Raw genomic sequence first — 17,742 nt, forward strand, 5'->3', positions numbered from 1 at the left:
CAGGAGCGGCGACACGCAGCCCCGGTCATTTCCGCTCTTTGTTAACGCTAGGATTTGACAGTGCTCAATGACAATACAAGACACGCATATGAGCCACGTTCGCTTTTGCAATGCGCCACCTAATAATAATATCTGCTAGGAGACATGCGCACAACAGTCTTGCGCAGCGCAAGCTTGATGGCAGCACTTTCAGTAAAGGCCCATTCACACCGGAAATGTAAGCAGTCGCGCAGTGCGACTAAATCGCAACGCAAAAAAAAAAAAAGAAAATTAGATCGTCACTCTGCGTGCGCGATGAGCGAGTCCAACGTCTTCGTTGGCAAGTCGCTTCTCAAAAACTCTCGCTCCGAACGCCGTTGATTGGCTCAGCCTCTCTGCGACTAGATCGCATTACAAAAAGTCGGGTCAGCAAAATACGATAAAGTGGCCAGCCAAATAAAACCTGATTTTTATTTAATTAATATGAAGATTACCCGCGTACATTAAATACCTCATCAGCCGAACTCCAAGGCAGTATGCCTAGTTCTGGCACTTGTTTGGCAACTTCGGCCCGTAGCTACGAAATGACAGCCGAACTATCGGAAAGCGAAGCCTAACTTTGGCACTTGTCTGACGACTTGGGCCCAAAGATGCCAGATGTCAACCGATCTACAAGGTAGTAAGCCTAACTCTGGCACATCTGTGGCGATTTTGGCCCGAAGGTGCCAGATAACAGCCGAACTATCAAAAAGTGAAGCCTAACTTTGGCATTAGTTTGGCGATTTCGGCTCAAAAATGCCAAATATCTACCGAACTACCGGGCAGTAAGCCTAATTCTGGCATTCGTTAGGCGATTTAGGCCTAAAGACGCCAGATGACAGCGGAACTACCAGGTAGTGAAGCCTAAGTTTTGCATTTGTTTGGCGAATTATGGCCGAAATACCCCGAGTGTTGCCAAAGGAGGTGAGGGTTATTTATTTATTTATTTATTTATTGTACCCTCGGGGCCCGAGGGCATTACAGATTGGAGTGGGTTACAAAGTAAAATCACTAAAAAACAAAATGACAACCTAAGAATAGAAACACGAACATAAGAAATTTTAACTTAGAAAAGTGGTTAAACAACGCTTAAACATGGTGGCATCTGTTACAGACACAACTGACGATGGAAGGTGGTTCCACGTGATTGTTGTTTTGGGGATGAATGAATTATAAAAAGTTGTGGTTTTACAAACAGGTAGACCGATTTTTTGTTGGTGATCGACGCGTGGCGAGACATATGAGGGGGGGGGGGGTTAGTAATTTTTGATGCAAGGAAGAATTGTGATGATAAATTTTATGAAACAGACAAAGACGGGATAACTCACGACGTGAAGAAAGGTTAGGTAGGTTTAAAAACGTTTTCATGGATGTTACGCTTGCACTACGGTGATAGTTAGTAAGAATGAAGCGAACAGATCTATTTTGAATAGCTTCGAATGCTGTTGTAAGTAAGTCAGTACCGGGATCCCATATAGGGGAGGCGTATTCCAATTTTGAGCGGACAAGGGTTTTGTATAGTAGTAGCTTGAGAGATACAGGAACAGATGGAAAATTACGTTTGAGAAAGCCAAGCATGCGGTTAGCATTGTTAGTTATGTAGCGAATATGAGGCTCCCAAGAAAGGTTCGATGAAATATGGATCCCCAAGTACTTATACGATGATACACCTTCCAACAAAACACTGTTTAGATAGTAGAAAGTAGAGTGCGAGTTAAGACGAGAAACAGTCATTATTTTACATTTGTTAGTGTTGAGCTGCATGTTCCATTTGTTACACCAATTAGAAACACAATCAAGGTCAGACTGAAGGATAGCAACATCAGAGGTGTTAGTTATTTCTCGGTAAAGAACACAATCATCTGCAAATAAGCTAATAGAGGACGAAACGCAGGAAGGTAAGTCGTTGATAAAAATAAGAAAGAGCAGGGGACCTAACACTGAGCCTTGAGGTACGCCTGATGTCACGGGAGCTGGACTTGAAGAGGTATTATTCACAGACACAAATTGAGATCGGTTATTAAGGAAAGCGCGAATCCATGAATGTACATCCTGATCAATGTTAAGTTTGCTAAGCTTATGGAGTAATAGATTATGTGACACCTTATCGAAAGCTTTGGCGAAATCAAGGAAAATACAATCCACCTGGGAACCATGATCAAGAATAAGGTGAAGGTCATGAGTGAAGGTGAGTAGCTGAGTTGCACACAAAAATGATTTACGGAAGCCATGTTGTGCAGGAGCAAAGAATGAATTGGATTCTAGGTGTTGAACGAGATGAGCAAAAATAATATGCTCAAGAATTTTACACGGAATGCTTGTTATGGAAATGGGACGGTAATTGAGAGGAGAATGATGATCACCGGTTTCATGCACGGGCACCACTTTACCCACCTTCCAATCGTCAGGTAAACAGCCTAGAGTAAGTGATTGCTCAAATAATTTAGACAGTATTATAGAAGAATACTCTTTTGTTCTTAGCAAAAATTTAGAATTAATTCCGTCAACTCCCGCCGAGCAGGATATTTTTAGCTGTTCAATTATCTTTATAATTCCACTTGTTTGAATTAAGATGGGATACATGGGCAGAAAAGCGCGTTGTTGAAGTTGAGGTAAAGTTGAAGAAATAGTTTGAAAATGATTCAACAAAAGTAGAATTGAAAACATTTGCACAGTCATCGGTGGAAACAGGTTCACCTGATAAAGTAAACAGAGACAGTGTGGTGTTTTTATTGCCGTTAATCGCCTTCCAAAACTGTTTGACGTTGTTGGTTAGTAGTGATGGCAGGGTGATAGAAAAATAAGCTGACTTTGCATCCGTGATTGCACTTTAATAAGCATTGGCAGCCTCATGATACTCAAGCCATTTAACCTCCGAATTTGTTAACTTTGCTGCACGAAATTTGCGCTTCTTTTTATTGTAAAGTCTTTTTAGAGTGTTATTGAACCAAGGGGAATTCGAAACAATTGGGATGTTACGTAGCGGTATATGTTTATTGGTTAGGAGCTCAACCTGCGTCTTAAACAATGTCCAATTCAATTCTAAAGAACGGTCAGAAAAGTGGTCTAAGTAATCGTTAAGAAAAAGGCCAAGGGCACCGTTAATAGAGTCATAGTCACCTCTACCATAGTCTCGTATTTTTTTAAGAGTTCGCTCTGCTGTTTTGGCTGGCACATCAAGTGAAAAATGTAGTAGCGAATGGTCGCTGAGAGCCGGCATGAAAGTAACAGAAGAAATAAGTTCAGGTGAAGTTGACAAAATGAGATCTAATACGTTTGCAGTTGTAGCAGTGATTCGAGTAGGAAGAGACACCAGCTGCGAAAAGCTGAAGTCATCACATAACTTTATAAAATCTTCCGCATCTGATGAGAAAGGGTTAGAGAAAATATGCGGGTGAGACCATTTTATTTGAGGATAATTGAAATCACCAAGGAGGAGTATAGGAGATGAAGGAAAGCGCACTATTATTGAGTTCAAAACATCATGAAGATTCGAAACAAAAGAAGGATTAGCTGATGGCGGACGATAACACACGGCTAAGATAACTTTTTGGAAGTTCAAACACAAGCAACAACAAACTATTTCTAAATCACTATTCAAACGCACACAGAAAGAATCAATGTGATCGGCAACTGCCAATAAAACGCCACCTACATTTCGTGCACCCCTATCACAACGGTAGACATTAAAACGCATATCACAACTAAATAATTCACAATTCCGAACATTCGATGACAGCCACGTTTTGGTTAAAGCTACTACGTCAGCGCTACAGGAATCAATAACTGAACACAATTCATCACGATGACGTAACATACTCCTTAGATTGCTAAAAAGTGCTGACACATTTTTGGAAAAAGGAATAGCACCCACGCCCCTTGCCACATGTTATGGTGAAGAAGACGCTTGATGTGTGTTACGAAGCATGTTAACGTTATCTCCTTCGCGCCTATCAGATGAGGGCATTTGATGCAAGTTAAGGGGAGGCCTGTTGACGTTATCACCTTCACTCCTATCAGGACCAGCACCGAGATCAAACACTTCGTCAGACACTGAGTTATACATATAACACCTCTTGTTAATAAACAGTTTATTGTAGCGTAGTTGAAACACATTTTTAGAGGCTTTTCCAAACTCAGTTAGTTTTTTCCTAGCTTGGCGGGTTGCTGGCGAGAAATCTTCACAGATGTAAATGTCACTACCTTTCAACTTAAAACGCGACGAAAATACATAATTTTTGACTTTATTGGAGGAGAATTTCACTATTGTTGGGCGACAGCGATTGGCACTAAAAGCACCGATGCGGTGTGAGCGCTCAATGCAGTCTGGGGGCACCTGTAACTCAAGAGAGCCAGAAGCAAGCTCGAGAACTTTTCTTTCAATAACGGACCAAGTTTCGGACGGAGAATCCGCCAAACCATAAATAATTAGATTATCCCTATGTGATCGATCTTCAAGGTCGTTTAGACGGTCATTCAAAGTGGCGTTGTCATAATTTAGTTTTTCAGCGAGACATTTTACTGTGTTGAAATCTTGGTCAACCAATTCAAGCGCAGATACTTTATTCTCGACAAGCGTAAGTCGATTACCGATGTCGTTAATTTTTCTTTCGATTGAACTCTGACTTTCTCTTATTTCTTTCACACTGTCTAGTAAACTGTTTTGCCCAACTTCAGATTTGAAAGATCTTTCATTCATATCCCTCACCAGCTGCATCAAATCCGCGAATTGTTTCGCTTGAACGTCGCTCATGGGGCCGGGATTAAGTTCAATGTCGCCCGAAAGTGCTAGTAACGATTTTACCACATCATAACACTCAATGACCGTAACACAAATAACACTTGGGCATGGAAACAGCAGAAGAACGACGTTATTCGTTCGTCTAGTATGTAACGACGGAGAGGAACCCACCTGTACAATGAAGCAGAACGGATTAGAAGACTGCATCCTCAGGCTGTTTCCATGCCCACTGACAGAACTGGCGACGTTCCACGGTTTTGAAGCCTCGTTGATTAGTGTCGATGTCGATGGAGTAGCTTCCTTGTGCCGGGCAAAGGCATACTGCGGCCAGTACGCGAGTACGCCAAAACGTACGTCGGATTTATCTTGAAAAACTGGAAATCCTTCCGTGGCCAGCGTTGTTGTGACGATGACTTGAGAAAACGGCGATGCCCAGACAGGCGCTGAACACAGGCAAAGCAGGATCTGTACAATGAAGCAGAACGGATTAGAAGACTGCATCCTCAGGCTGTTTCCATGCCCACTGACAGAATTGGCGACGTTCCACGGTTTTGAAGCCTCGTTGATTAGTGTCGATGTCGATGGAATAGCTTCCTTGTGCCGGGTAAAGGCATACTGCGGCCAGTACGCGAGTACGCCAAAACGTACGTCGGATTTATCTTGAAAAACTGGAAATCCTTCCGTGGCCAGCGTTGTTGTGACGGTGATTTGAGAAAACGGCGATGTCCAGACAGGCGCTGAACACAGGCAAAGCAGGATCTGTACAATGATGCAGAACGGATTAGAAGACTGCATCCTCAGGCTGTTTCCATGCCCACTCCTACTTTGGCTTCTTCAGGCTTTTCAATGCCCTAAACTCCCAGACAAAAGCCAAGTTTTCGCCCACAACTCGGTGCTACCTGGGGAAGACCTAAGCAGTAAATAAAGATAGAAGCAGCCAGTTCTTGGCGATGGTCTGCAGTGAAATACAGTGTCAACCATGCATTCTCCCACAGGTTCCCACACAGATTGCCCACAGAACATGGGGTTATGAAACCCTATGGGTTACCCACATGGCGCCCACAGGACTTTGGCCCTACACAGCTCCTATAGGATATCTGCAGAACCCACACAGCTCCCGTAGACCCACAAAGAATCTGCGGGGACCCATAGGGACCTATAGACCCACATAAACTCAGTGGGGACCCACACACCCAAACAAACAGTGCGGGGACTCATAGGGACTCCAACACCAACACAATTTCTGTGGGACCCACAGCTTTAATAGCCCCATGGGTCTGCGGGTTTTTGGAGCGGGGATGGGGTTGGGACGGTTAGTTTTAGCGCCTCGCTGGCTGGCTGCGTGGATGGACGTATGAATCAGGCAGAGCCCTTTGGATCGGGCGGTAGCGTACGCCACCTAGCCATTTTGTTTTACCATTTAAGCTTAGAGTATTTAAATGTGAAAGCTATATTCGCTCCGCACTAAAAAGAAAGTGAGGCCATAAAACCCCCTTGCCATCAGTTAATATGAAAATACCTAGTTTTTTCTCGCTTTCTGCCCCACTCACTTAATCTTTGCTTGCTAATCTCTACTGTCTTGAAATCCACTTTTCATTCGCTGTCTCTAAAACCCAATCACTTTATAAAGCTATATTGTCTTCGGTAGGCATAGAGTGAAGCCCTTTACAGTAGAGTATCAAGGCTCAGCCGTCTCGTCCGAATCTCTACAAGCAGCGCACACTGTATCCGTTTCCTGGTACTCGCTCTGTATGTTCTGGTTCGCAAAACACCTGTCCTTGCCTCAAACAACAATGAGCTTCCCCTAGAATTGTCGTAAATGCTTTCTTTGGCAATAACTGTTTTTTTTTTGTTTTTTTTATCTATAGCTTTCCAGAGCAGTCTTTGCCTGCATTCCCTCTAGCCACCGATCTCTTTCTGTGGCTTTAACATTCTTCTTAACTGAGACCCGCTCTTCCGTAACTCCACTATAGCCTAAAAACTTTCCTCTTAATTTCCTAGAGCGCTGCCTCCACTCTGTGTCTATACTCTTCATGTATAATAGGTGAGAACATTTCGTGCCCATTGCTCCCCATCCATTTGCCTCAATCGACCCTCAAATTATACCTTGCTCACAGCTTCCCTGCCCTCAAATGACGCCCATCCCATGTCTTCTTGTACTCCCTGGTTTGGCGTTTTGAACGTGCCCCCAAAGCCAGCCTACCGACTCCACGCTGTTTTTTTTTTCAGCCTTGCATGCACATCAAAGTTTAAGCATACCACTGCGTTTCCAAAAGTGAAGCCAGGCACCATGATTCTTTCCAAATCTCTATCGCCACCTCATACCTGTTGTAATTCCAAAGTGATCTATTTTCATTACAGCTGCATTACTGTTGCCCTTACCTCTTATATACTTTTCATGCTCACTCAGATATTCTGCGCCAGCACATATTCATACTCCTAGATACTTGTATTTACTAGCTCTCTCAACTGTAACATTCTGTATCTTCAGCCTCTCAACTTCATCATTATTAAAAATTATGACTGCTGATTTTTCACTACTGAATTCGAGACCTTATAAACCTGATACAAACAGATGCTCATTAATTCCTGCAGATCTTTCTTGTTGTTAGTCATTAGTACGATATCATCCGCATACATCAATCCCGGCAAGGATTGCTGAATTTTTTTGGCCTAGCTTACTGTACGAAAGCTGCGGGTCCGTGCCGATGGCGCGGCACGGACACGCAGCGCCATCTGACGGTGGTTGTTGAAACTGACGCGCGCTGCGGCCAATGGGAGCCTCGTCGCCGCGCGCCTGCCAATGGGACCTTTGGGGTCAGGAAAAATAGGTGCCGTTTTTGCGCTTTAAACTGATGATGTCGGCTCGCGCTATGGGACAGCTAATGCTTTCGCATTAATAAACAACTAGACTTACACCTTCCTAGCTGGGCCATGGTCGGAAAGTGACGACCATACTGGACGCGATGCCACTCCACGAGCCAGGTGGTTCACGTCGTTCGACTCAAGCCGTTCTACGCTCAGTAGCACTGACGACTTTTCGTTTCCCAGAGGATACTTTTTCTTACCATTTTTTTGTTTTGTTTTGTGTTGCATCGGGGCGATACGCGATTAAATGGGGGAGTAATGCCGCGTGCATAATCAAGAAGACACACTTCTCGTTCATCTAGAAGATTCGCTACTCTCTCACACCGAGCGTAAATGGTAAGGCCATAACGACCTTACCTCGTCAGTTGCGCCCTAGCTCCTTTCCGAACATTCACGGTCGAATAGTTGAGATGAGGAGCACAGCAGATAAAGAGCCAAGCGCCTTATTGCCGACTCATTCACTGATCCTTTTTCGTGATAGCCAGCTGTTAGGCCGATGCAGCGTCGCTTGCTGCTGCCGCAGTCGACGCTCACTGCTGCTTTCTCGACGTATGTGCTTCTTTTTTCCTTTCAGGCACAAGGTTGCCCCAATTAAATCTTTAATTATTTCCGTTTTCTTCTTCCTTATCCTCTGTCATTCGTGACAATATAGTAAAGTCAGGATTCAGGTGCCGGTCAAGCATCCTTTTTATTTTGTTCCAATTAAAGTAAAATTATTCTATACTATAGTTTATGTTAACGATGCTTTCGCCGTATGACTATTCTAGCCGCGGCAGTATGTTTTATTATTCTAGCGTTAAGGTTATGTGCTGAAAATCATCTTCTGCCGCGGCGTTCGGCTCAAAGAAGCGTGAACCTTTCACAGCAGCTCACGCCTACAATACGTTGTGAAAGTAAACTTTCAGAGTGCTGGACTAAATCACACTAAATGTTTATATATGGTCATGCACCAGCTGCAGGGCGGAAAGTGTACTATATAGAAATTTCTGGGAAGTCAACGTTGAATTTCCTTCGCTATTTTCTTATCGTGAGTGTTGAAACTCTAAATGTTATTCAACACGCTTCAGTGAATGCAAAACAAAATTAAAGTGTTATGGATACATTTTGCGAGAAGGTGTAACAACCCTATAACTCTCAAAGTTTTTCTCATCGATTTATACAACTTTTTTATCTTAAAACCAACTGGCGGTCCTCTTTCCAGCGTTTGACCAGGAACGCGAACTTCAGGAGTGGCGCGCGTTGATTGGCCGATTGTTTCATTGTAATTCAATAGAGTTAGCCCAATTTTGCAGTGTGATAGTGGTGTGGGCACCCTGCGTCCACTATAAGAACAACTAGCGATCGTCCAGCGAAAAGTGACGCGCGCGGCCACTTTCGAGTCAGCGTAGGGAGAGCAGTAGAGCTCCGCCGCCGCACCCGCTGCTCCCGCGCTTCTGCCAATGTGGTAGCCCCGAAGCATGCCTCTCGTCCTTGCAACATCCGCCGCTGTACCACTGCAGTCGAACCGAGGTCGCTTCCCGATGAGTACGCGCGACACCGCCGCAAGAGGCGCACGTATCACCACTGAGTGAGATCTGCAGGGTGCTTATAAGTGCGTGACTATTTGAGATAGGGCTCCAAGCTAATACTTGGGAAAAATGAATGTCGTGTTTGTTCAGAAACCAAAAGTAATCGTGTTGTTTTATAAAAAAAAAAAAAAAAAGCTTTGAAGTTATTAATGAGCAGAATGTAAGGGCACAAGTGAGCTGGTGTATATCAAACATTTTAGTGAGAAACCCGACACTGAGGAGACGTTCTCCTTCTCTTCTTTGTCGTCGTCTGTCAATACCTCACTCTCTGGTTTTTCACTAAAATCTTTGAAGTTATTTGTTTCTATTTTTTTCACGGTAATGTCTTTTTTTGTAGTTGTTTCATTGTTAAGCATATACCCTAATAAAAAGACTTGAAATTCACATCAAAAATCTTCACGTCATCCGCGCACACTGAAATGCGCACCTCTGGAACTTCCACTGAAACCCATGAGTAAAGTTACTCTGAATATTACTTACACAAAACGGCAAACTAGAAATACAAAAAATGAAAGCCGCTTACAACTCCCTGTAACGCCGAATTAGAGCGCAGCTCTTGAGGAGGAGGAGGGAAGGGCACTGGGGGGGGGGGGGGGTTAAACTAACCAGGGTGGGTCACGTTACCTTGGGGGTCACGTGACCCCCAATGCCGATGATGTCATCACTGACGTCACTGATGACGTCATCAGTGACGATGACGATGCGGGTACCGATGACGTCATTAGTGACGTCACTGATGACTTCACCAGTGATGATGACGATGACGATGCGAATGTCGGTGACGTCATCAGTGACGTCGCTGATGACGTCATCAGTGATGATGACGATGACGATGCGGATGCCGGTGACGACATCAGTGACGTCACTGATGACGTCATCAGTGATGATGACGATGACAATGCGGATGTCGGTGACGTCATCAGTGATGATGACGATGACGATGTGGATGCCGGTGACGTCATCAGTGATGATGACGATGACGATGTGGATGCCGGTTACGTCATCAGTGATGATGACGATGACGATGTGGATGCCGGTGACGTCATCAGTGATGATGACGATGACGATGCGGATGCCGGTGACGTCATCAGTGATGATGACGATGACGATGTGGATGCCGGTGACGTCATCAGTGATGATGACGATGACGATGTGGATGCCGGTGACGTCATCAGTGATGATGACGATGACGATGCGGATGCCGGTGACGTCATCAGTGATGACGATGACGATGTGGATGCCGGTGACGTCATCAGTGATGATGACGATGACGATGTGGATGCCGGTGACGTCATCAGTGATGATGACGATGACGATGTGGATGCCGGTGACGTCATCAGTGACGATGACATCATCGGGGGGTCACGCGACATCGGCGGGGGTCACGTGACCTCGAGGAGGGGGCCACGTGACTTCGGGGGGTCACGTGACCCCCCACGAGGTCACGTGACCTTGGTGGGGGGCTCGCGCGGTGCATTATGGGACATTTCCCATGATGCACCGCGCGGTTACGCCGACGCCGACGCCGACGGCGACGCCGCTCAAGCCGGAAACGGGCCCCTAAGAGCTGCGCTCTAAAACATTTAAAATATAGAAACAGCGCCAAAAGACATCGTACAAAAACAGGAACTGCCGGGACACAGAGCTGGCCATTAATATTTAGTTAATGGTGAGCATAAACACCAAAATCAACAAATCATTGATGTTATGTTGAATATCGAGAGTGTTTGATTTGTATTTTCATACAATATTTATACTGTCGATTTTGTTGCTGCAAAATTCGATGTGTTTTGTGATTTTCTCATACACACTTTGTTGATAGTGAACGCTGCGTCCTGTCAGTTTCTATTCTTCGTCCAATCACTTTTCGCGCTGTTTTTTTTTTTTTTTTTTTTTGTTTAATGTTATTGTACTAACTGCCCAACTTTGATCCTTTTAAATAAAGAAAACGCGTGCTAGATATTTACCTAATGTTATAAATTGCAACGCATCGACTCAGGTGTACGCCTGCACCTATTAAAATATGGTACTCGGAGTGTTGGCCCCGAGTCCCAAAATCTGTCTAAAACATGCAGAGAGTAAAACAATTAACTGCGCGTCACTATATTTTATATCAACCGACTTGATCGTTCTATATTTATGGGCAATGAAAACAAAATTAGAGTAACGTTTGGTGACCTAAATATGGTCTTTACGCAACCACAAACCAAGAGAAGTACGTCTCGCTGTTCGCACTTTTTGCCAACCGGAGCAATATCCGGAGATCCCTAGAGTACCGCAACTTACGTCCGGTTGCAGTTGCGTGGCACGTATAAAGTTCTGGCACTTGCTTAGAAGCCCTGATTAGGAAGCCGATAGCTCACCTTATTCATGACGTCGATTCCCGGCCCTTTAAAAGATCCACACGTGAAATTGTAGAAGTAATCACATGGTTTAACGCTTTTGTCCAGCCAACTAATGAGGTCACTGCAGCCAGTTGCGCCGTTGCATGGCTGGTCGGCGACGGTAGACATCGTCTGAAATACAAAGCTCGTCTAAACAAGGATTAAGTTATGGAGTTTAGACAACAGCTCACAATTTAGAGGTTTGGATGACTGTATCAACAAAAGGAATTCTTCTTGCGACCGGATCGTTGACGTACTTAACGCCGCTGCTTACAATCCTGTCGAGGTGAGCACTGCTGTTGACACGTTGTCACGGCACTGTATCGCGCTATAGAATCGTCTTTTTGACCGGAATGCAACCTCTCGAAAGCTCTTTCGAATATCAGTGAATATGTCATCAGTGCAGACAGAGCAAAGACGTAGCAATTGCTACTCAAAAGCCGACTGCGCCTCGATCTGGCCGACCGCGCTCGATCTGCTGAAATGTGACCGTAGGACTTTCGAGCACCGTTAGCTTGCTAATGTTTCAAGAGGCTGCTTTGTCGTTTAGAATACCTTGCCTTCCAAAGCCTGTGGAGCCATTCCAGGGGTCGGCGCACCCCCCGCGCAGCATCACAACCTTTCTGGCGCATGTTGGCAGAAGGCAAACTCCGGTGGTTCGTCGGCAGGACTTGAATCCGAGTATTAGAGCGCAGCTTTCAGGCACTCGTTCCCGAGTTTTACGGCGTCGGCGTTGCCGTCGCATTTTGGCGTAGCCAGAGGACGTAGAAAAGGAGGAGGAGAAGTGGAGGAGGAGGGGGAGACAGGGTCCTCCTCCTCCCGTCTTCGTCCTTCATACCCTCCCCTCCTTTTTCTTATTTCAATAATATTCTAATAAATAAATAATTAATGTATATATTTATACATATATATATATATAGAGAGAGAGAGAAACGTAGCGCAGGATGAAGAAAAGTATATACGGAAGAAAACGCACCTGAGACGGTTGTTGGAGTGATGTAACCAAGTGATACAACCAGTGTGTCAACGTTTCGTCAAATGTAACCAGTCTTGAAAAAGGCCTGTCTCAGGCCAAAACGTCGACCAACTTTACCAATAATATGTCTTAAAAACTCCAACAACCGTCTCAAGTGCCTTTTCTTCCGTATATGTATCTATTTATATATATATATATATATATATATTTATAAAGGGTGTTTTTGAGAACGCAGGCCAAATCGCTCCTGCGAATACTACTCATCGCAACGGAAAATGGCTTGTGGCGTTTTGGTCCGGATACAGGGGCCCATTTAGGGAAATTATTAAAGTTCAGGATAATTAGGTTGTTAATTATTTTTGCAAGGGAAGACGACGATGACACCGTTCAGGGTAACCCCGCTTTGGTTTTTCCATAATTATACTTTAATAGCCTGTAAATTGTGCACCTCAGATCAGATTATCACGATCCCCTACGATCCCCTACCACCAGAGAAGCATACGATCCATGTGCACAAGGGCCTCCATCGAGGAGGCGAGAACATCTGCAGAAATGTCCGCCGCGGAACCGAAGACACAGATTGCCCTTGAACCAGACAAAGAGCAAGCAAGTCCATGCACGTTTCTGAAAGATGATGATGAAATTCCGCTAATGGAAACCAACTCTGAAGCAATCAACAGCTCCTCATTGACGATTCTGTCCATTCCCAATCATGACGGCATAGAATCTGAGGACGGCGAATACGAGGTCGCACAAGGAAACAAACGACGAAAGACGAGCAAGAGCGAAGCATCATCTTCCAAGGATGGCGCCAACCTGCAAGTAGGATGCACAGTATTGTTTACCCCTACTGAGAATCACAAAGTAGAGTCACTCAGCAAGTTAAAGCTCACAGACTACCTGAACAACGCTGCACCAACCATGGTCACTGTTGTTCGGATTAACAAAGCCCGAATCATCGTTGCAGTTGATGTGAAACGACCAGCATTCAAAGCCGAGCTCCTCAAGCTAAACAAGCTCTGCACAGTACCCGTCAAAGCATTTATACCGAACGACCGCTCAAACTGTTTTGGAGTCCTACGCGACATTGATCTAGATTGCACAGAGCAAGACGTAAAGGCCCAACTTCAGTCTTCTATCGGCATAGTACAAGTTAAGCGACTTGGCAAAACATCGCCTGTCGTACGGGTAGCATTTGCAAAAAAACAGGCACCTCAGCACGTCAAGGTGGGCCTTGTAAGAACCGAGGTCATTCCCTACAGAGCACGCCCCCTGGAATGGTATAAATGCCACAAGTTCGGCCACATAGCAGCTGCGTGCTCATCAGAATCACAAGTATGCGTTCGATGTGGAGAATGCCATAATGGCATGTGTGAATCCAAACTCTGTTGTGTGAACTGCCAAGGAGACCATGCCTCTAACGCAGCAGGACGTCCGATCAAGGCAAGAGAGACAGAGGTGACAAGATATAAGCTAGAACACAATACGACATTTCGCGAGGCAAAAGAGGCGATACATGCTAGGAAACAAACAAGCAAGCAATCGTCCCCGAAAGAAAAACATCAACAGAACACCAGCATCAAGGCTGTGCTACCAGCAACTGCTGAAGAGTTCCCTCCGCTTGAAAACCGGAACACAACCACTACTCTTGATGATGCCGCAACAGTCACACAAGAAGGTCCCCAAACATCATCATTTTGGGAGAAGCAAAACATCAAAGCCATTACTTCACGCACACCTTCAGGTCCAAGTGCGTCGGTATCAACCGAAGCGAGCAGTGGAATAGAGCCAACCTTTCCGTTTAAAGCGATAATCACGCTAGTGTTTACCACTCTCCGCAAAATATTGGCTTCAATATCATCATCATCTACGCTTCATCAGGTGATCAAAGCAATCCTTTCATTAGAGTCTCTTATCTCTATGGTATTCTAAACCATGATAGGGGACACTAATAGAGTAACTACAGTTCGACTTCAACTCCATGCCTGTTTTTCCCTCCAATGCAATTGTAACGGATTGAACACACGACTTTCAGAGTTCTACGACGACATCATGGCTGAGGCAGTCAATGCTATGGCTAGGCAGGGACTCAGATTGTCAGACATCTTACACATAGTGGGTTACGCCTTCTACTACAACAGGCTTCTACATCCCCAACATGCACGTTACAGCCGAAAAGTCATGCCCGACCCGGTAGCTTGCAGTCAACGTCCACACACACGCAATGACAGCCACCAATAAGAAAACTGCAAGAAGCAACCAACGGCAAACGCCAGTGTCCATCCTTCAGTGGAACTGCAATGGAATTCAGCAACGTTTACCGGAGCTAAGAAAACACTTGCAAGATAACACCTACGACGCGCTCGCTATTCAGGAACCAAGAATACAACCGAACCTTCTCCGATTATCCGATTACATTTATTACCAAGGCACCCCATCAAATGGAAGCGATGAACCAAAAACGGCCCTGTTTGTCCATACTTCGCATGCACCGATTGAACTCGATCTCAGTGACTTCAACACGGATAATTCTGAATTCGTAGCAGTAGAGATGGAGATTGCCAAAACCAAGTTAACCTTGGTCTGCTGCTACATACATCCCTCAGGGCATTGGAATCCTACTGTTCTCGTCGTGATACGTGCCCGCACAAAACATGCGATCGTATTCGCGGGAGACTTCAATGCGCATTCGGAACCATGGAGAGACTCTAAAACGGATCAGAGAGGGAAAAACCTGCAACAGACCATCGACAATATGGGACTCAGAAACACGACGGCCGGAACACCGACATTCATTCGCGTCGGGGTACACGGGAGTGTGATCGACCTCACACTGACATCGCCCAGCTTGCGACTTCCCACCAAACCTGAACTGGACAGCTGCGGGAGTGACCACGTTCCAATCATCATAGGAAAACTTTCGAAGTCCAAGCTCAAAACATGCCACGTTGTTCACTGGGACAAATACCGGGCACTGCTCGATGAGCGACTCATGTCAGGGATCGATCTCACTTAGCACATCATCTCGAACGCACTTGAAGCGGCAACACAGATTGTACAAGTGCCCAGCTCGAGACCTAACCCGGACCTCAAGTGGCTCGAACTAAGAGCTCAGAGAAGAAGGGCCCAGAGGAGATCCTGGCGCACGGGCCGCCCCGAGGACGTCCTGAAGTACCGACGGTTAGACGCAAAGTTTAGGAGGCACGGGAAGAAGCTAGCCCGACGCCAGTGGAGGCTCCTCTGCGGTTCACTTCACAAGCGCGCCGGCGGGAGCAAAGCCTGGAAAATGGCAAACGCACTCGCGAGGCGACCATCTCCAAGAACACCAATGCTCAGCATTGGGCTAGCGCGAAACCTCACACCTCTCAACATCGCAGAGCTATTGGCTGACGCTTTTACCACCGCTCCTGCCACACCAATAACAGACCAGGCTCCGCAAAATTGGAGTAGATTCTGCGAGCCTACGGCACCTCCCATGCAAAGCCCAGACGCTGACTTCAAGCTACATGAGCTGCAAATTGCGCTGCGCTCATCTCCGCGGCACCGTTCGTCACCAGGATTGGATGGCATAACCAATCAAGCATTGAAAAACATCGATGAAATGTACCACCTGCTCTGCTAGAATACATCAACACTATCTGGCGCACAGCACAGCTGCCCGATTCCTGGAAGGAAGCGGTCGCAGTACCACTTCTCAGGCAAAACAAGCCTGCTAGGGAGATAACATCCTACAGGCCCATCTCTCTCACATCTTGCTTTGGCAAGCTGATGGAGAGAATGGTCCTGCGTCGCCTCGTTTACCACCTAGAGGCGACGCGAGCGCTTCCCGACTGTTTTGCGGGATTCCGACACCATCGATGTACCGCTGACGCCTTCGGGGACCTGATCAGCGCACTCGAACAGGCGAAGGCACAAAAATGGTCCGCGGTGATGGTCTTCCTTGACGTAAGTAAGGCTTTTGACGCCGTTCAGCACACAACTATCATCTCAGCCCTAAGAACACTTGGCGTAAGAGGAAGGCCATTCCAGTATGTATGTGCCTTCCTGAGTGGGAGAACAATGCGTATCCGTGTCGGGAGCCTCCTCAGCGAACCAAGAAAGATCGTCAGGGGAGTCCCACAGGGCAGTGTTATAAGTCCTTTGCTCTTCTCTCTAGCCATATCCTCCCTACCCACAGCAGCCAAAGTAGGCGAAAAACCCAACTACCCAATCAACATGGCGGTATACGCGGATGATGTTGCGCTATGGGCGGCGTCCTCAAGTCACCGAAGACAGACAATGGTGCGGGAAGTGCAGCGCGCAATCACGAACACCATCTACAGACTTGCACAACTTGGGCTTAACACATCTGGCGAAAATTCGGTCGCTGTCTGTTATGCCCCAAGAAGAATCAACAAGTTCAGGCCAAAGCTATTCATTGGCACGAAGCAGATCAATATCGAAACAACAGCAACGTATCTCGGGCTGAAAATTGACCAAAGGCTCACATGGGGGCCAGCAGTGCAAGATGTCATCCTAGCAATGAAAAAACACACAAACATCCTCCGATCACTAGGAGGCAACACCTGGGGCACGTCACAGGCAATGATGCTTCAGATGTATAAAGGACTAATTCTAGCACGGCCTCTCTACGCATTGCCCTTTGTTACACTCCGCCAAATCCAACTCAAAACATTGAAAGAGTGCAACGGGTGGCACTCCGTGTATGCTTGGGTGCCCCCCGCAGCGCGTCATCCCAACGTACACTAGTAGAGGCCAACATCAACACCGTCGCCAATGCACTACAGCAACAAGCCTTGACACATCTGGTACGAATGAACAATTGCTTCTCGACCACCGCATTGGCGAGAAGAATCGCGACACGGGAAGATTCGGAAATTGGCAGACAAGCAGCCACACTTGTGGACATCGCGGGCCCACCACCTATCCTCCCCAAGCTCCCAACAGGACACGAGGAACCTGACCCGCTCTTTGTCGATCTCCACATCGAGGACCTGCGAAGCAAGAAAACTGCAGCGACTACCACTGCACGGCAGCTCGCCGAACACCACCTTGAGTGGCATTACGACGGCTGGACACGCATCTTCACCGATGGCTCTGTACACCCTACCGACAAGAAGGCCACCGGGGCCGCGTATTTCCAAACAGAAGCGACCTGGCTCACGGAGAAACTCTTGTTTCACGCCT

The sequence above is a fragment of the Ixodes scapularis genome, unplaced genomic scaffold, assembly GCF_016920785.2.
Source record: "Ixodes scapularis isolate PalLabHiFi unplaced genomic scaffold, ASM1692078v2 PGA_scaffold12__126_contigs__length_90152505, whole genome shotgun sequence".
NCBI lineage: Eukaryota > Metazoa > Arthropoda > Arachnida > Ixodida > Ixodidae > Ixodes > Ixodes scapularis.